The sequence below is a fragment of the Chamaea fasciata genome, unplaced genomic scaffold (genome assembly GCF_029207755.1).
Source record: "Chamaea fasciata isolate MVZ Bird 193981 ecotype frontalis unplaced genomic scaffold, bChaFas1.0.hap1 SCAF_1, whole genome shotgun sequence".
Classification (NCBI taxonomy): Eukaryota; Metazoa; Chordata; class Aves; order Passeriformes; family Sylviidae; genus Chamaea; species Chamaea fasciata.
The window spans coordinates 115008511-115030575 of NW_027094086.1; the positions used below are offsets into that span (position 1 = coordinate 115008511).

General features: G+C 37.9%; 1 protein-coding gene across 8 annotated transcripts in view; it reads right to left on the minus strand.

Annotated features, from left to right (window-relative positions):
- The window catches only part of LOC136295797 (ubiquitin-conjugating enzyme E2 E1), a 44751-nt gene that overhangs the window by 17673 nt on the left and 5013 nt on the right, over positions 1 to 22065 (minus strand). The gene's annotated exons all lie outside the window — the stretch shown is intronic.

Sequence of the window (22065 nt, forward strand, 5' to 3'; positions counted from 1 at the left end):
AAAAAAACCAGAGGATCCTACCTATTTCATAAGCCTACCCATCCAGCACCAAGCTAACATAGTGGATCATTTATTTTGGACTTCATCATCCATTTGCCCTATTGATTTCATTATAATTCTGTAGATCAAGAAATGCATACCCTGAATAAGTTAAATTGAAAGGGCAACAGCAGCTACAAACCAGCTTGAAAAAGAACAGCCCCAGAAAGTTAAAGAGGTGTAACACTTACCAAGATGCCTCTGCTATGCTGAGAACTGAAAGCAAACAAGACTCTTGAGTTCCTCAAATTAATAAGGACAAGGTTCTTGAGGCTTCATCCAACTGCCTCCTTGAGCCACCTTGCTTACTTCCATGGGGAGGAAAAGGGCTACTTGAAAGAGGGGAATCAATACACTTCCAGACTAGAGATACACTAACATCTCTCTTGCACTGAATGGCAGGAATTCTGCTTAAAATCTGTACTCAGAACAGATGAAGTAGTATTTTAAGATTACTAGTTTATATGCAACTTTGAAGTTTTCAAGAGAACATAACCTAAGGGAAAGAAACCTGCTCCTGTACCACATGCTTCTAAACTGATCTACCTGTCCCATCGTTTACCTACCTACCAACCAACTTGCCCTAAAAACGTGCTACAAATTAGAACCATCAGCCATCAAATCCATCAGCCAATCAACAAAGAGAGTCTCCTTCCCATTAGATGTATGATAGGTAGAGTCAACATCAGTTAATCAGAGACACAGGCCATCCCATTTATCTTGGCTTCACATCTTTATATTGCTTCCCATCAGCATACAGATACTGATGCCGATAACATTATGTTGCTGAACAAAATACAGTATGTCTTGAAGGACATATCTTAAAGATACATGAAAGATAGAAAGAAAAAAAAGTCTAAGCTTAATCCCTTCTCTTTCCTCTTTTATCTACATTAAACCTCCTTTCCTTGCCACTCACTAAATAAATCAAGATCACTGCATTTGAATGAACCTATTTCACTGTGGGTGCTAACAGCAAAACTACACAAACCAGCCAATAACAGCCCAAAATTTGGTTACTCTTCTCAAAACAGCAACAAAATATTCTCAATTATGCTGTACTACCCAGAGCAACTCTTTCCTGATTTTCACAGTTCTAAACTATCAAAATTACCTGGCAGAAAAGTAAAGTAATTTGGAAACACTGCCTTTGAGTGTTGAAACTCTGGCATGCACAGACTAGAAACAGAAATCTAGGATGAGAGTTTGCTTTAAGTAAAACAAGATTACCTACACTGCAATACAGCACAGCTGCCAGCCAGCTACACAGCAGCCACTAAAAATTGTTTATATACCACTGAAAGTTGTTCCCATTAATAACATGAGCCAGTCACAATAGCTAACCAACGTTCACTGTAGTAGATACAAATATATCAAAGCTGGTTAGAGGGAAAAACCTTAAAAACCCCGCAAAAATCTATCAAGAGATTTAATAAGAAAAATAGAATTTTGATTTTTCTACAGCAGATTCATATGCATAAGGATAGCCTAAACGGGCATTTGCAGTAACTTCCCAAACTTTTGTTTATTTTTTTGCTTTCAAAGTATTAGGAACATTAAATTTAATCCACAACAGGAGCCACAAGAGGACTAAGCAGTGCTCTTAAATAATGTATACAGTTTAGTGACCAACTTGCAACTTAACTTGAACAACACATATAGTCCTTCACAAATTATCCTTTTTTTTTCTCCAGAACCCTATCTGGCAATTGACATTAAGCAACTTCCCCATACAATGCAAAAAAACTTACACAGGAATTTTGAACTTCCCAATACCTTTACTTCATGACCCTTTCATTCGGAAATTTTCAAATGTCCCAAATGTAAGGAAACATTAATGACAATCCAGCAATGAAGTGACAGGCAATAATAGTTTCAAATTAGGGCATGCTAGCACTTATACCTTTTATGAAAAACATGTCACATTAACACAAGCCAGCACTTGGTGTCTCCTCCTCCCTGATTTCCACCAAAGAGAGATTACTTGGCAATAATTTAATAAACTAAAAGATAACTTCCATGTGTGGCAGTAAAATTCTGCTGACAGAGGACGACGGTAGGCAGGGAACAGGGAATGGCCAGGGAGCACAAGAAATTCAGGCATCCTCCTCAACATCACTCCTGGTCCCACATGGCTTAGAAACTTGCTTCTTGAGCTGATCACTGACATTCTTAGTTTAAACTAAATTTAAACTTTTCAGTGTCATGAAAAAAAAAATCATGCTAAATTTACACTTTAATTACCTGAAACTACTCACGTTAAATAATACTACATGTATGTTGCCATGGAGGCTTTTTAGTCATTAAAAGAGAAAGAAATTCTCCTCACAAACTTCTGGTGCAATCCACGAAATTCACAAAAAAAGGTCTAAAATACACATTTTTTTCATTGGATGGCAGTAACATTTTAATTTGTAGTAGTTCTAGTAAGTAGTTTTCTACTGTAGAGGCAGAAGGAGGAGAGCACACTTCACAGAAACGTGCAAGTGTCTTCGAGACAGAGAACAGCACACATTTTCTAACCTTTTAACCTCAGCATTGTTACAAGTTACACTTTGAAGCAACAGTAACAAGATTAGGCTTGTGTTTTGAGAGTTGCGCCTAGCTTTTGTTATGCTGTAACCATTTCCATAAATGCCTAGGAAACTGCAAAACTGACATGGAGATAGAGGAGCAGTTTGCACCTAATACTACACTATTAAGTTTTTGAACACAAACTGAAGACGTTGCTTCTAATTAGGCACAAATATGAAAACAGAGTAATAGCACGGCAGTGGTATGGCTAAACACGTGTAAGAACTGCCAGCCTTAATACCCATGCTTGATGCAATTTTACATACATAACAACAGAAGAGAAATAAATCTCTCACTAGCTATAAATCTCAGGGGTTTTGGGTATGAAGGTAGGGAAAATCTCTCTAAGTACAAAGAAAAGTGATTTGTTTCCAGTCACTCCAGATCCATTCACTTTGATTTTTCTTACTAAAAGGCATTTCAAATATTTCTTGTAGTGAAATAAAGATGTTCAAACAGCAATACGTTTACAATGTAAATATATTTACACTATTTATGCTATGTTGGAAAATTTCTCATCCAGTCCAGACAAACCCACCTGAACTTTCAAGATAAAATAATAAGCAGGTATTTCCTCATTAAAGTTTCTATGTCAAGACCTCATTTCATAAAGGCCAGTAAACAAACTCTTAGAGTACACACAAACTACCTTCTTAACAAATTAGTGAGAATAGACAATTACCAAAGACAGCTGACGTTCCTATCATTAAAAGTGACTTGTCCTTTTTTTTAAAAAAAATTGTGGTTTTTTTTTTTAAATCAAATGTAGTTACAAGTTATGATGAGACAACTTTTTTTTCCAATTAAGGTAAAATAACTGAAAATAATTCTTCTGCCGAGCTTGTATGTGTCAGAAGAGCAGAACACATCACTCATAAAAAAATCATCCCAATGACAGTATCATTAACAGATTAGAAACTAACCAATACTAACATAATTTTTTAATTCACTCTATATAAATATACACAAAACTCATGCAACTTTCAAGCCATGAGTTAATGATACTACAAACTTGAAATCTGATCAGGTAAAGTCAACCTTAAGTACCGGAGTCAAACACTAACGTGAGTCCTTTCTTCGTGCTTTAAGACTCAATTCTCTGAGAGGTGTATTAATTTGACAAAAAGATAACAGAAAATACTTTTAGTAATAACGCTTAATAATGGTTTTGTTATATATGTATATATACATATATATACAAGTGTGTGTTTCATACAGCACAAACCTTTTTACCACATGACTTACAAAGGTTTTTTTTCTAAACACATTTTTCCTCCTATAAAACAATGTTAAAATAAAGTTCAGTTCACACATTAGTATAGTAGAGACAGCATTACTGCAAAGATTTTGATCACAGGTCAAGTGCAAATTTTACCTACTAGCTTATCAAAAGAAATATAGAACCACCAGGCTGGATCTGATCTGATGTCCACCTAGTTTAACACCTCATATCTCACTGGCTTCCAGAGTCAAATGGGTCAGAGATGGGCATCAGAAGGTTTCTGCCAAGTCTTCTGTTCTCCTCTACCATAGCAACACCCTCAGTGGTAACTGCTCAAGCCTCAACACCAGGCATCCACGTTTTCCTTCTGAAATCAGTATAATGAATAAGCTGGAGTAATTCTGATTTTTCCTTCCATAGAAGTCTGAGATTTTTTGAGGCTTGATTAATTCCTGCTTTCAGGATAATACAGCATGGACCCCCTGTGCCCCATTTTGTTCTGTAAAAAAGTGAACAAATTAATTTTCACTATTTTTTTGCATCTCATTCCATACACTTTTGTTCTTGTCTCAGAAGAGGAAAAAACCTCCTCTCTATTTTCACTCGAGGTTAAAAAAATAAGGAAAAGACTCAGGCTCCCCAGGGAAGGGGTCACACCACCAAGCCTGATAGAGTTGAAGAAGTGCTTGGACAATACCGTTGGGCACATGGTGTGATCCTTGAGGATGGTGCTTCACAGAGTAGAGTAGGACTTGATGATCCTTGTGGACCCCTTCCAACTTGGCATATTCTATGACTCTGTAAATGTTACATTTGTTGGTTTGGTTTTTTGTTTTCTTTTAAGGAAACAATCCCTGTGTCTTCACATGAGAAGTCCTCCTGTTCCTTAATTAATAAATTCCATCTCTCCTCTCCAAAATCTCCTTATCCAAAAGATGAAGTGGACAGCATTCCAGAAGCTGATAGATGAGCCATTACTTTGTATGTATTTGAATTAAGCCTTTTTCTGATTCACATGATCCTTTTTTCAAAATGGGAAAACTTATAACCATAGGTGATAATGCCGCTAGTGAGCACAAGGCCTGTAAAGAGCAAGTTTCTTTCTCTAATTCAAAGTTTGTGGCCACGCATTGTTAAAGATCTTTCCTGTAAGCATACATTTCTCAAGTCTCTTTCTAAAGGCAAGTACTTCTGTATCAGCCTGGGCTAGTTGAAGTCAATGACAAAAATTGCATTAACTTCGACAGAACTAATTCATATGCAATGCAGTGTACAGAAACCTCCTGGGAATCCAGCAACCCCCCCAACCATCCACCCCCACCCCCCCCCCCCAACAAAGCCAGCAGCAACTCCAAAAGCCAGATCACTGCAGAGCACTTGGGTTGGGGGGGTTGCTTCATCACACTTAGCCCAGCCAGTAATAAAGGCATTCCTAATTCCCACTGTCAGCAAAAAACACTTTTGAAAGCATCTTTGTTGCAACTGCATCCCATGAAAAGACAAAATACTGTATTTTTTATGGAAGAGTAAAATCTAAAAGTTTGTTATCAATCAATGCTGCAGAGCATCTTCAAAACAAGAAACAAGCTTTGCTTCTGTCATTAAACTGATAGTGGTTTATAGATAATTACACAAGAGCAGAACCTTAGAAGGAAAGCACAGAGCTTTGCAGAGAGCTGAACTCCTCTACAGGAGACATTTTAAGGTTCTTTTGTTTAAAGACAATATTTATTCAAGTTACCTTTCCTACACTCCCAATATGAGAATTTGGAGGCCAGGAATATTTTGACTAAAGCCTAGGTATTTCTAATTTTGGTTTCTATTAGTTTTTGCTCAACTACCTTTTCTTTTCTCTCGGAATCTACAGATGTGGGTTTGTGTTGGTTTTTTCTGTTATGTGGTTTTGAGTTTGGGTTCTTTTGGAGGGGTGTGTTGTTGTCTTTTGGTTTTTTTTAAATAAATCTTTAGCGTATCAAGATATTTCTCTTCCCTAGCCCCAACATGTAAAAACTGTATAGTTTAAAGTCCTGCTGAGATTTGCAGGCATAAATGTCAACTGTAATAGTCTAGCCTTTTAACATACTTCTTTCTTCACTCCTGATATTTTTGCACTCTGTGGAATTAATTCTGTAACCTGAAGTGCCACTTATTAAAAAGGCAAGCCATGGTAAAGAGCTTGCTACCATCATCACTTCCTTTACAGAAATATAGTGATTTCACTCATTACAGCATACTCAAGTTTAATCACCACTGTGGCTTCTGCTCTGTGTCAGTATTAATCATTTATAAGTCTTTGGATTCTATTGCTCACTTTGTAGGTCATTTCCGTAGGCATTCCCTTGCAACCTGAGCACACACAATGCATAAAAGTCATTTCTGGGATGACCCAATAGGGAAAGGGATGTAGAAAAGGAGCATGAAAAGGGATCAAGTCAGTATGGGAGGAGGATTTCTGGTCCCAAAGAAATACAAGACAGGTGTGCAGATGTGTATGTGGAAGGAGAGAAAAAACACACTTTGTGCAAGCTGGGATTCGACAAAGACCTCAATGTATTGCTCGGAATTAAAGCAGATTTTAGTCGATAGGCAAATCTAATTGGAAGAAACAAACAACTCCCCCCCAGCCCCAAAAATCCTCTCCACCATGCACTTCTGGTACAAGACCTCAAGGTATCTTGCTTAAACCTAGGAGTGTAAGTTTAATATTACTCCCAAATAACCATAATTAATAACACTGACTTTGAACACTGATGGTAGCCAAATGCCTGCCCAATTCTATTTCAAATTCTGTTATGTTCTTGGCCTCAGTAATTCCCTATGACAGTAAGTTCCAGAGACTAATTATATGTGTGAAATACACATATAACAACTTCGTTTTATTGCTCTTCTATTTGCCTTCTTTGATTTCAATAGAACATCTCTCTTGGTTCTTCTGTTATGAGAAAAAGAAAACAGATGTTTCTAATTTATTTTCTCTTACACTAGAATTCAGTGCAGCATGAAGTTAGCAGTTAAATGACAGAAGTATTTCATCCTGATTGTGTTCTTCCAGACAGAGTAAATGTCTGTTCTTCCAGAGTAAACTTATCTACTTCAGAGAAAGATGAGCAAAGAAGAAATTCAAACCTATGAACTTCAGGCATAAGGTTTATGACAAAAAATGAGAAAACAAATACCAAAAGCATTACAAATGGTCCCCTATTCAATGGTGGTATGTCTATATTTGGAAAGTAAACCAAACCGAACAAACCACTCCAACAAACCACAAACTAACCAAACGAAATATGGTGTGTATGGCTGAAGATGCTAGTGAGGGAGAGAGAATTAAAAAAGCAAATGAACTTTGAATGTAGCATCACCCAAACCTCTGGTATCACACATACTCAGCAGGCTATTTTAAACCTCATTGTAGAAGCAATTAGTCAACAGTTGCAGCTTCTATTGTGAGCACAAGCAAGTTCTCAGGTGCCATCATCAGGGTCATGGATGAACAGCCTAAAAAGGAATCAATGCCACCCTTTTGCAATGATATTTCTGGGCACTTGCAGGAAAGGTGTACATCTCCATTTGCATCTAACTACCATTATCTGAGTGTAAGCTGCATCAAACAAAAGTATGACTTCAATCAAAACACTTCATTAAACAGGGATGTCAATGTACATTTGTAAAAGCAAGTGGAAGTAGATTTCAGAGGAAAACTCACCAGATTGAGGACTGATGACATTTGCGTAACAATTTCAGTGGAAACCTTGACTGATTTGGTAATGGCAGGACAGAAAAGGACAATTCAAAGAAATGACAGAGCTTTTATGTTATTTCAGCTATAGGACTGATCCCTAAATACAAAGGTTGCCTATCCTGAGATCCACTACCAGCCTGCGCTGCTTCTTACTATAACCAATTCCAATTTTCCTCATTTATTTTAATGGAAACAACACTGCAGTTGAGGAAAAATACACACTTCAATGTTTCATTCTGCAGGATCCTCCATCTTTACACCAGATTCATTAGCATACATCTGATACCTATGAAAAGGCCTCACTTATATTGCCCAGCTTTGAGGACTTGAAAACAAATTCTGGAGCAGAAATGCAATACAAATGATATGTATTGTCAACTCTTGTTGACAAAAAATATCATTTGGAACAGATTTCTTTTTAAAAGGCATATTTTCAACAGTGAAACAGACAATAAATAAAAAAAGTGTTCTCGTACAGTATTGTTCCAAGTCAAAATACTGCAAAGACTAGAAGAAAGCCACTAGTCTGCTATGATTAGCCAAGGGCACAAGAGCACAATTAGTTCTTACTTGATGACAGGATCAGATACAAAAAGGAAACCCAGATGGGTGATATACAAAATGAGGCATCCTGATTGAGTGTGACAACATTCAGATTGAATTTTCTAAAAACATCATACATCTTTTAACAAACTTGTGTGAAAATGGTCCTGTTGTATCTAGCTCTGATCATACAGACACTATTTCATATATAATATTGGAGTACACAAAACCTGTACACCCTCATAGCTGTACTCACTCCGTTCAGTGACATGTGAACACACACACTCTTATAGGTATTCCATTGCAGTGGATTTAGAATGGTATTATCATTTTTGCTACAAAATAGTGACAAGAATATACACTATGGCAGCACTGATCCCCTCTCAGTCATGAAAAGAAGTTTGACTTTACCCTTTATACTACTGGTATTAACTGGAAAGTCAGTGTTATCCTTGGAGTCGGTTTTGCACACCCCTAAGAGACCTTCCTATCTGTGCTGCTTCTCCTGGGTGATGCAATGTTTGCAGTTTATGAAAACACATACTCTGTTGACTTCACAAATAAAATTAATGCTGAAGAAAAGGAAACTGGATCTTACAGTAAATTCTTTTCCACACAGCTACTTCTGCACATTTAGGAGGGAAAAAGTAAAGGAAAAAAATAACCCTTTACTTTCTCAAAACTTCAACTGCACTGTGGTAATAAGTGAATGCAAAATATGTGTTTGCACACACATACATGCTTTAAAAACAGTGCTGACAAAAAGCAGATCTGATTCAACACTGTTACCCTAGAGCTGTTGTCCTAGATAGTATCTAACAGTTTTAAAATGTGCAAATGACTCTGAATTACCTCATAATTTGCAAAATGAAATGGCGGGCAAAATAAAAATCAAGCTAAAATCTACTTCATAATTTCAAAGTTGAAGTCTGATAGTAGTTCAGTCTTGGAACAATTCAACCACCACAAAATACATATTGAGAGACACCATTTAGAATCTTCCTTACAGTAAGAGATTTACTTTTAACTGCTGGCAAAATCCAAGTATATGTTCCCCTCCTGAGCATCTTTTAATCTTTATAGTTTCTGTTCCTTTAATCCACGTAAAACAGGCCCCAGCCAAGTAGGTACGTCTCCCCAGCCCAGGTTACAGTGGGAAGGTAGCTCTGATTCAGTGTCAGCTGAGTTCAGGTATATTTCTGAAAAGACTGGAAAGCAAGATTTAAGCTGTGCAAGCTCCAATTAGAGCAGAAAAAACAGCTTAAACTAAGAAAAAGTCTACCTATTAAAAACGTCTTAGCAGCTGTGACCAGCATGGTATAAAAATGGTGAGAAAGGTTGCCCAGTGGCTGTTGTGCTGGTTTCACACACTTTTCCCACTAGGGCAAAGAATGATCAAGAGACTCATCATCTCAATGAGTACTCTTACTGGAAACAGCTTTTGTGGAAAGTCAGACCCTTAAATGTATCCATGTCGTAATTTTACTCCTACAAGACATAGTGCTCTACTGCATACTTAAAGACATACAGAAAGAATCAAAAAAATAGGATAATTTAAGACCTTGTTTTTTTCAGTACTACTTGTAAAGAGAAACCTGAACATGTACGAGAAATCACCTTTCATAACCCTGTGAGTGTGCTAAGGATGCACATGGGCCTGACAGCCCATAGGCAGGCAAGTATTAAAGAAAGGGAGTTAAACAGACCACCCCTCATGCAGATCAATGTCTTACTGTCATACATTTATCTTCGTCTGTTGCATGGCCACTAGGTCTACAACTCCTGAAGCCTCCTAAAATCAGAGGACTTTAACAGCCAAAGCAATACAAAGAAAAGACAAAATCCCCAATCCTCCGACCAAAAAACACCCCAGCACAGCATGTCCTTCCTATCCTTTCTAATACTGAGAAACGGAATAATAAATATGAGTAAGAAAGCAATGTGAATCTGTGCAGAGCATTACCTTTTTTTTTTTTTTTTAACCGTCTATATGTTTGCTTTTCATCAGCTCCCTGTGGTGGCAAAACTACAAATGTAAAAGTTAGAGACATAAAGGGAAAAAATAAAGTAGCCAATAGCAAAGATTTGAAATACACTCACACAGCCACAGTTTGTTTTACAGCTGCTTTACATAACAATAAAAATGTAATATACCATGCACTTTTGGCAGTGTGTAGAAAGGCAGCATCAAATGGCACTAATGGAGTAAGCACAAATGATCTCTTTGGAACAATTAAGCAATTTTAGAAGGACCATTATGTCCAACAAGTAATGGGTCCAAAGAGACAGAAAGGTCAAAAGTGTTTCTCTGTACTGACTAGAGATCACATATATGACCCTCTGGAAGAGAAGGGTAACTTCATAATCATATTATATAACCCTTACTAGAAAATATCCCTGTTTAGCACACTAAAAAAAAAAAGAGATCTTTCCTTCAGACGCCAAAGGCAAGAATGCTTTCTTCCATCCCGTTGTCTCAGCATAATTAATAAATAAATAAAGGACAAAAAAATGCTTACCCTCTGTGTATAACCAGCTGAGAAAATCATTGCCTATATATAAAACAATGAAGTGCTCACACAGTTCAGTAAACAATCTGGCACTTTACAGAAAAAAATGCATAGATAATACATATTGTACATTAAGCTCTACAAACTGTTTTAGTGACATTGAACTCTAGTAATATAAGCAGGGACACGCAAACTCACTTATTTCTGGACACAGTTCATTCACTATCTCCAACAAGAACTGAAATTTAACACTGGACCGAGTATGTCATTAGGATATGGCACATCTTTCAGGAAAGCCAATCGAAGTAAACAATATAGTTCCATTATTTTAATATCTAAAAATACGAGATTCTCCCTCTGAAAAGAAGTAGTTTGCTAAAACAGCAACTAAATGACTTTCCAGGTGTGACATTCAATGCGTACATGAGAGGAGGATAAGTAAAAATACTAACCAAAGAATCTTTCATTCGCCTGGCATATAGTTGCCTGCTGTGTAATGCTCATACAGGCTCATCTTCCACACACTCAAATGTCTTCATAACTTCCAAGTGAAGTTTAGATGTATCCTCCTGACTAGAAACCTTTCAAGCTAATAAAACACTTTTCCAATAACCAAAGTGTACTACATAAATAAAGATGATAAATTTCAATTTCTATATTACCTTGCAACTCAGGATTATCCCATTTACCCATTTAAGTACTTTAAAAACATTTTCCTCTTTCCCTTTCATCAAGCTACTCTGATTCATGACCAGATACTGTAGAAATTTTTTTAAAAAACCAACTATATACACAATCAGTATTTTAGCTGATCACCGCTACTTCATTTGCAAGTAAATTAATAAAACCAAGAATGGTTATGTCTGCTTATTTTTTAATCCCTAATATACATTTTCTTTCTGTCAACAGGACAACTTTGCCTCTTCAGCTCCCTGTAGGCATGGGCTGCAGACTTTGACAGATGTAATAGCTTACTGCTGAAGGATCAGTGCAGCCATCAGAAAAGAGAAGGGACCAGAATATGCTCAGCTCAGAAGGATAAGGAGGCAGGAGACACTAGCACTTTTCTTTAAAAGGCTGAGATAGCTTGCAGAAAGAGGCCCAGCTCCATGGGCTAGAACAGGCACTCTAGCTTCTTCTTCCAGAACTTACACCACACTGGTGACTTGGAACACGTAAGATTATGATGAAGGAAAGGAAAACCTAGAAAAGAAGTACAGAGATTGCTCAGAGTCTCTGCAAGAGCCTGTAAGATTTACTAGTGGAAAGGGATCTGCCAATATACATTTTTTCTCTCTTGTTCTCCGATTTTAATTGTTACATCTAATCCCACCCTATATTTTCACTCTTTCCTAGTATGTCATAGTTCAGCCATCAACTCTAGCTCCATCTTTTTTTTTTCCTCATTTGTTACGAATCAGTGAAGACTGCTGAAAACAGAACAGATTTCAGTAGGCAAAAGATAGCTCTCCTTTCCAGATCCAAAGCTAAATCAGCATTCCACCCTTACCTCTCTAAGTCCAGCTGTGAATCACTAAAAAAACTCACCCAGCTGTTCAGCCAGTCATGAAAGAGGTCACAGCACATCCTCACCCACAGCCTCTCACTCTGCTGCTACCACTTACTGCTGGACCCCTTGTTGTACCCCCACTGCAAGGTGTTACCACAAGCCTCTGCTATCCAAACCCTACTTTTCAGTCTTTCCTGATAAAAGCCAGTAGACAAAATCTAGTTAATAAATACGTCCTAAATGGCTAGTTCTGTGCTACTCAGCATGCAGTGAAATGTGCACCTGAACAATCCCAATGCTAAATTTTAATTATTTGACTGGACTTTACATCTCCTCGTAAATAAGACTCTTCTGTGAAATACAAGGCAAAATCCTTGAAATGCAATGAAGGAAGTAGAGACTGCCCAGTCCGTGGGATTAGAAAATTTGTGGGTTTTGTGGGAAAAACAATGTACAACACATACCTGATACATTACAAAACCTTGTATGTAACGTAATATTTATAGTCATTAAGAGTACACACACTGAACACTAAGTAATTGAAACTGGAATGTCTCAACACATGTAATAGCTATGCATTTTAACACGTATTTCCCTAACAAACAGTTACAGTCCTCCTAGATATTGAGGTGGAAGGTGAAGTAGGAGCACAAAGACACCAAAGAAAGAGATTAGCTGTTGGACAGCTTCATTATTTCTCTGCCACTATCCAGGAAGTAAAAACCCCAACACTAACATATCTCAAAATACACTATCCTATTACAAAGTAGTAGAATCACAAAGTAACAGCTGTGATAACCTTGGTGTGCATAAAACCAGAAAATAACCAAATCACATATTCAAGATAAGACAACAGCTGCTGAATAAAACAACTCACTTATTTACCTCTATCAGATAAGGGGAAAAAATGGCAATTTTGCAACATAAGCAGAACTTTTCTGGGGAAGGGAGGATAGGGTGACACCTACAAGCCCAAGACTAAACCTACTTTTTTAATAAAGGACATTTAAACATAGATGGAAATTTACATACCACTTTGCCAACACCAACAAAAATTAAAGAAGTGCTTTACTTTGAAAAGCTTACAGTCTAAATTCAGCACCACAAATGCATGAAGGTTAATCTTTCACAAAAGCAAGAAGTGACTGAGTGATAGGAAACAAGATCTTGCTTTAAATGGTAAAGCAGAAAAAGAAGAGAGGCAAGAAGGGCAGAAGTTGAACATTTTCTGTGGCTAAAAGCCATGTCAACTGGAACAAGGAAATAGAAAAGAGCCTGAAGTTAGTGGAGTGGAATGAGGGACAATGGGGTGGGGGAAGGAGGTAATTTTGTGGGTATTCCACATAGAACATAAAAAGACCATTTGGGGTCATATAACTCAGCACCCTACTCCTGGCAGTGATTAAGAGCTTACTCAGAATAGGTGATGGTGGACACTCTCTGTAGTCCATTCCCTTTGTACTTCCTCAGAATCCACAGCCACTGGATATGGGGTCCTAAAGGGCACATGCCTGACTTTTCTCTTTGTGTCTGTTTATGGACCTGTTGCTCATGATCTGTTCAACCCACCTTTGAACATGCTGATATATCTGCCTTCACAACCTCCTACAGAAGAGTTTCCAGAGCCTCACTGCCTACTGAGTAGAAGGACCTTATCTGTTCTAAAATGATCTTTTAACAGTTTCAGTGAATATGTGTTTCCAGTATTATGGAATTTACTGAATAACAGCTTCTGCCATACTTCTCTTCCAGCTGCCACAAAAACAAGGTGTGCTCCTTTGGGAGATTCAGATTCACAAATCCTTCAACAAAATCGCACCTTCCTGTCTTTAATACTAGGCTATTTGATTGGGATTGACTGAGTCACTTGTTTCTCTCTACATTTTCTGTCCTCTTCCTCCATTTCTCCACCTGCTTTTCACTCCCTCTACTTCTTTGCTTGCTATCACTTCCCCATTTTTTTTTTCCCCACTTCTCACACCTCACTGATGTGCTTCTAGGACATGGCTCAAGAATCACACATGATTCAAGCAGCAGTTCCAAGGAAGTCTGCAAAGATACAGCGGGGCACCTGTTACACATATCTTTCTTCAAGTATGTTGTTCCCACTATAAAATCATATAAATGCATTCACTTTATTACTAAATTAATATTTTATCTCCTAAGCAGGGGTGTAAAACAATCACCACAGAAAAAAACTATTGTTGCAGCTTGTATGATTTACTGTTTCAAAAATCTGCTCATGCCTAGGAAGAGAGTGGCCCATGGATGGTCCCCCCCATCCATCAAGAGGAGGATGCCCTGTGTCTTCTGCTCTTCACAGCGCAAGGAGCGGAAAGCGGAGATAAACTGGTGGAGCAGAAAAAGCATCAGTCTTGTCTCTACCTCCAACTTTGTTGCAACTGTTTCAGCAACCAGAGTAAAATCACCTCAGTCATCCTGATGGGCTACCTTTCTCTGCTGTCCCTTATAGTCTCTGTTAATGCCTTGTACATTCTTGCTGCCTTGAGTGGTTTTATGTCCTTTCCTGCTCCTCATCTGCAACTCAGTCATCTCCCAGTCTTACCAATACCTGCAATCTGATTAACCTCACAAGAGGAGTGAGGGGATGGAAAAATTGGAAAGATGCTATTCTAAAGAAAATATTAAGATTTCACTAGAGATTTCAACCCTGGGATGCAGCTGAAAGACAAGCAGCAGGGCAGCTGAAGGTCAGGCACTAGTTACATTCAAAACTTAGATCTCCTAGGTCACTCTTGTCGCTACTGTACATCTTTCTGCCCGATTTCCTAGGTTACAAGGGTGCTGTTAAAATTCAATTTAAAGTAGGAAGGAAAGCATCACCACAACTTAAATGCAATGGAGAACTCAGTGAGATTCATGATATTTTGAGACTTAGCCATAGCTATTTAAAGCCTTCAGTCTTTTCTCTCTCCCACAGTCATCCAAGTGTAAGGAGGCATAAATACTTTTACCAGAACTCAACACACTACAAAATATGATGAGAATCTCAAATTAAGAATTACCCCATCAAAAAGAAAGCTAGACAATTCTTGTTGAAAAATAACTTATAAGGAAGACAAGGAGGACACTAACTATAAGGGCTTGTACACATCACCTAATTTACCTCCTTTAAAAAGGTTACTAAGACATATAGAGAATACTGTGCACATACAGTATTACAACAATCTGATTGATCAGAAACTTCTGATAAAATGACCTTTTGTGGTATAGTACAGTATTGATCTAATTACTTTCAAATGGTATTATTACAACTGTGTACATTTTAGCAATCTTTCAAAACTATCTGCAGCAGCTAACAGTGCTTTAATGAAATAAACTGCACTTTCTCCACTGTTTATAGGCCACTTCTCAGAGCAGCTACACTTGTTCAGAATATAAAACACTGAAACTTTCTAGAAGTTGTCCACTTGAAAAATGGAAAACATATGACAATCCATAACAGTCGTAACCTAAATTAGCACCTTAAAATGTCAGTGAAAATATTCAAACTGCATCTAAAACCTTTGAGACAGTTACCCTGGCAGTTCTCCTTGCAGAACAAACACTGTCTCAAATAAATCTGACAAAGTTTTTTGACCCTATCAGAAGTAGTTTGTTTGGTTTTTTTAATCAGTTCACCTATTGTAAAAAGACACTCTTGATATCAGAATAAATTTGTAATGTTTGGGGGTCTTTTCACCTCTGTGTGCAACTCCTGTATGATCCTAGGCATCAAAAGAAAACACACCAAGACCACTCTCCTGATTTTTCCCAGTGAGACACTGGGATTAGCCTGCTGGCCAAAATGTATTGTTCAGATACCCACAGCAGAAAAAGCATTAAATATTAGCAGTCCACCTGCTCCAGAAGGTTCCTCCTCATTTTGCCTTTATAATTCTCAGTACCAGATGAAGATTCTCTGTGTTTCCAGCAAGCCTAGCAGCTTCAGAGGGAGAGATGAGCAATCTTTTTAAACAGTCTTTTACACGGATACAAAGTACAAAACACATCTAACATGCTTATCTGATTAGGTCCACACTCACTTTTGACTCTAAGTTGAAGCTCCTGGAGGAATTGAGACCTAAATTCTACACTGATTCACAGAAACACAGAAGCAAAGAAATCTAACAGGACTCTACATCATTAACCGTACAGCCTCTTTAATCCAATTACTTTGTATTTTCTCTTAAACAAATGAACTGCCAAAACTTGGCCTGGACCCAGTTCTCAAAACAGCTCCATTTCATCTTACCTGACCCATATTTTCAGTTGTGAAATTATGGAAGAGACTGGAGGGAGTGGGGAGATTAAAATACCACATCTTCCCCGAGCTACAGTCTGCATGCCCCACTCTCCTTTTCTCCCCCAGCTTCCTTCCCCCAGAGTCCAGGTTAATAATGAACACTGCAAACTGGATATTGAACTTAAGCATCCAGCTCTGCAACATCTCCTTGTAATGTCAATTAGCCCGTTACACACAGAAAATATGTATTAAATGCATGGTTGCAACCATTACACTTTCCACAAATGCCTTGGAATTTTAATTGCATGTTGCTGAAATTTGCAAATTGGCAAGAGAAACAAGAAAACCCCTCTGAATTCCTGAGTGCACAGTGCTTATTTTGACAGTTGTAGTTTATTTATAGTACTTGACAATACATGTTCTCCCCTCGGTTTTGTAATATAATGAAGTGAGTATTTAGACCTCCACTGTTAAGCCTCAGAGGGAAAAAATAGGTATAAATTTGTTTCATTCAAGTAAATGTACAGATTGGCAAGATTTTACTTATAATGACTAAATTGCATCACTAATTTAACTTAGTTTGAAGCACTTTGTTTCATGGGGAAAGCATAGCCCTTAACTTTGACCGTGGTGTGTGCACAGGTGTGCAGTAACCTCTTAACCCATTCACATAAAATGGTATCTCTTTTTTTAGTACATTAAATGCTTCTGAAAAGGTGCTGCATGGAAGGTTGGTCTGTCATGTAGAATTAGAGAAGAGTGCAAGCAGAGGCTGCAGAAGCTTCACTATGCACAAACTCCCTGATCACCTCAATCCACTGATGTCCCGGTGCAGGTGAGCTTCGTTTCCATGCCCAGCACAACCCCCTCCAACAGCAGGACCAAAGCAAACATCTGCCACACGCGATGACACCAGATCTCCAAACCAGCCCATTCTTCAGAAACCACAAGGCTCTGGCAACCTGCTCCTGTTGAAATCTTCAAATATGAACCCATCCTCCTCGATCCCCTAGACGAGCTAGTTATCCATGGGTAATTTTGTCTTCATGTGAAAAGGCAAGATAGATTCGAGCCTTAAAGTATAAACAGCACACATACATTTTTTTCCCATTTATGTCTGTGAAGTACCATACATTTACAGTGTATGTTTCTTAAAAGAAAACCAGACATATAAACTGCTGCTATACACATATCCAGTAAAAAAATCTAGAAAAGCAGCACTGGAATACAAGTGAAAAACCAAACAAGACTGTGTAACCAAGAGGAAATACAAGAATTTGTCAGCTAAAACATATACGCAGCATCATAAACACAGTGGCACAGTGCCCTCCAAGGGCAGCAAAACTGAAAGTCAAATAATAAAATAAAGTGGTATACAAGGGAGTGAGCACAGAAGGGATTTCAATCCTCTTTGTTATTAGCCATGATACAATTTCACAGCCGCGCTCAAGATTCATCGTTTCCATGTTTGGCATGCAAGAGCACAGAATGCAGTTCATTGGGGAATTACCAAGCCAGGACATGCCAAGCAAAATCTACCACAGCATCAGCCAGCTCCTGCCACAGCATCCGAACAGCCTGGCCATCAAAACATTTCTGACAGTTAAAATAAAAACAGAAGTGGCTTCTGAAAAGTTAATCCCTGCAATATTAACTAATCGATCCTCAGCCAAGGGACTGCTCCTGTGCCGCCTTTGTCTAGTACATCGGGGAGAGGACTTCGTCTGCAGGAGCTGCTGCCTCCACATACTTAAATTCAGCCAGTGTAGAAATGCATTATTTTTATGGTTTGCAAGCCAGACCATACACAGCTGCAGAGGATTTCTAAATTAGTTAATACACCATTTCAAAAGGAAGAGTTATTTCTCCAGGGATCACGTGCCAAACAAAGAAAGGAGGGAATGTTGAACCACTGGTAGTTTATATGACAAAGATATTTTACAACTACACACAGCACTAATCATGAAGGTCCTTCCTATCCTACATCTGGAAACTTCTCACACAAAACATGCACATTTTCAACACAACCCAATGGGAAAAAAAACAAGAAAAAGGAGTTCTAAAACCTCTTTTGTAAGCTGATAATTTCACCTTCCTTAAAGGCGATAATAATTTTTTATTTCTACAAGGAAGCAAAAGCTGGCATTTGTGTCATTCCTGACCTAATAATCTGCCTGTGCATATTAGGGAAAAAAAGTCATAATGAAATAAAGCTTGTTAGTTAGAAAATGTAAGACTGGAAAGTTTATGCTATAGAAAATGATTGTGTTCAGGAAGGGCTATTTCACACATGAAAGTAACAAAAACAACACTGATATTAGAGTTTAACAGTGGCAATCCATCCTTAGATACTATACTAGATTTAAAAGCAAAAGCACTTAAAGCATTATTGGAGTTGAAAGTATTGAAAAAAATAATTTGCAAAAAATTACAAGCACTATAAAAAAAATGTAAGCAAGACAAATGCCAGACTTGCATGGTATGTAGATGAAATATATTAATTATAATATGAAGCTGTTGAGTTCAAAACTGCCTTTGAGCCACACATTTTATGCAGACTTCTCTCAAGCCAAGAAATCTTAATTCCACATTGCAAAGTTTTGCAAACTATTAATATTCCATATGTTATAAAGGAGAGCACTTCTCCCCACCATCTTTACTGAGACACATATTTATTAAGTGCTGACAGTTAACTTTCATGAGATTCTCAAGGAGATCTGGTCCTTATTCTGTGAATTTACAAAACCTGGGCTGAAGGTGCCAAGAAACACAACTGTATTTTATTATTATTTAAATAATGAATTTGTGATAGTATTTTACTCTGAAGCAATGGTAAGCCCTGCAGGCAAATGCCTCCTTCAGTGAAGGTTCGAAAATTATTTTTGTTTAAATAACAGCTGGTCTTGCCTATATGGACTTAAATGAGCCATGTGGAGACAAACTTGTTTCAGTTTGGCTAAGTTAGATTAAAAAACATTAATTCTAGTTAATATCCATTTTGGTCCCTCTACACAGATGGGAAAAATAACATTAAATTACCATGCTTACATACAGTCAATACCAGACACCCAATAAAGCACAAATTCAAAGCCCTGCTCTTAATGCAACTGATGCACACAGTTCCAGCAAAACAGCTCAGCTGCAAGTTAGCTCGAAACAAAAGAGATTTACATTCATTTCTCCACTTTGCCAGAGACTTCCTGCATGACCTTGGACAAGTCACTTGTTTTTTGTGTGCTGTAACTCCCCACCCCTAAAAATGGGGAAAACCACTTGTTCCATAACCTCACATCAATAAGCAGATCTACCATCAGGAGATGCTTAGATACAGGGGTTGAATTAATGACACAAAGTGAATGAAGAGTACTTAAAGCTTTAATTTACTTTTCTTAAAGCTTTGGACACTTCATCACAGAGACAGCAGGAAAGCTTTTGCACAACACTCGTGTTACCAGCAAACAAAAGTCAGGACTGCCTACATAGCAAGATGGAACCATATTTTTGACCTCTGCAGACCCAAAGCAAAGGCATGACACCTCCTCTGTCACCAGCATATGCAAAAGACCAGAAGTAAGAAGTCCCTAGTTACGTTCTTTGAGTTCTAAAACAGGAGTTAAACACTGACATAGAACAAAGTAGGAGAAGAGATCACCAGATGCACTCTAAAAAGACTTAGAACACTTTAAGTCCAAACAGTCATTCTCCAATTCATATTAACCACTAACCACCTTTTGAACTTGAAAGCCATATTAAACTTTCATAACTCAGTATTAGTATTGGGAGTCAAATCATCTTGCAGAAAATAAAGACCTCCAGAGCACTAGCCTACTGAAAACAATGCAGAGGACAAAAATCCATTCAGAAGTAGCTGCCAAACATACATTACACTAGGACAGTTATGAGGACAGCATTGCCCCCAGCAGGAGCCCACAAATTTGCGACATGTATTAAATATATCTTTTTAGAAAATGTTTTCAAGTCCAAAAATCTAGTTTTTGAATGCAGGCCAAACAGAGACTGTTCCCATGCACATATTCTGCACCTCTGCACAACTAACTGCACTAGCCAGTGAAAATCAAAGTCACAGCCTGAGGAAGGAGACACAAGCGCAAAGGGACTATGAGCCAATGAGACACAAGCCCAGGTAAGCTCTTGGGCAACACAGGCAAGCTATGGGAAAACCAGAAGCAAGGAAAGTACTGAGGGGAGAGGAAGTTCTGGAACAAACTTCCCCTCATATTACCCACATATGTGTAAAAACCACACAGCTGCTCAATCACAGGGTGTTGAGTGTGCTTGGGGTTTGGGTTTTTTGGTTTTTGTTTTTTAAACAGATGATCTGTGGGTTACATCCATGAAAATACAGTCACTGAAAGCTACAAAAATAAAAATGAAACATTTATTTTTAAGCTATTTTGTTTGAAATGTCAAACAGTTGTCATTATTTGTAATTGCATCTTGTATGTCATATTTTATAAGAAGAAAAATACCTCATGTAAGATGTGGTAAAAAACAGTTCTTACTAAAAATCATTCACAACCGGAACCTTTGTCTTTCAAGATGCAGAGCTGCTCTGGGATGTGTTAAATATCTTGAACTCCCATTACTACAGTAAGACTGAAAGAAAAACAACATTTTGCAGCAAGGCCAAAAATTCAAGCACGGCTAACCATGAACTTGTATCAAATACTGGGCATAGAATAGGGAAAAATACAAACATGGTGATGCGGGGTGTAAGACACATGTCCAGAAAAAGAAAAAAGAATATGATGTTTTCAATATAACACAGGATATAGTTTCGCACAAACATTTTCAAATGTGATTTAAAGCTTTGGCAAGCCCTTAAACTGACAGCACAACAGGTAGTACGTGGCATTATACATAATGCCCTGAATATGTAAGTTCTAAGATTAAACTTGCAGGAGAGAGCAAGATGCCTGAGAGGACTGGCCTCTCCTCCAGTGACACCTGAGAAAAAGTCTGTAGAGGCACAAAGGCAGCAGAGATATGAGGGGCAGGAGGTCAGAGGCAAGGTTAGAATTGGCAGAGTCATAAAGGCAGGAAACTGAAACTAAGTTCTTGAACTATGTATTTAATACCTCCTTCACAGAATGCCAGAAATGCCTCCTCTCCAAATGCAAAGAGGTTCAGGGACACCATTCAATGAAACAAATCAACCTGCTAGATGTTTTTTAAAAAAATACAAATTTCTAAAACATACTTAAAAACAAGCTGCTTTATAAAGGGCAACAGAATATCCCTGCTTTCTGTTTCATCAGCTAAGATGCATGTTCCAGTGGGGCACCCACTGAGTGACGAATTCGCACTTCTCTTCCACTGTCAGCTGCTGTTCACAACAGAACTCTGAGCTAAAAACCTCAGAGCATTCTCTGCTTCCTTGGCAGGACTCTTATTTATATAAGATTAGTGCAGTCAGGCATTAGATTTATAAACCAAAACCAAAAACAAACAAGGAGAAAGTTTTCACACTCTTCCTTACAGGCCAGTTTCTGAAACGCACACACACAAAACAGTATAACACATTGAAAGGCAATTGTTAAAAAAAAACAAAACAAACAGAAAACTGGTCAAAATACATACAATTTCTGGAGGCACCCCCACCTGGAAACTATTTAAAGTCATGTAAGCATTCACAAAAGTACTGTTGACCCCTAAACAGCT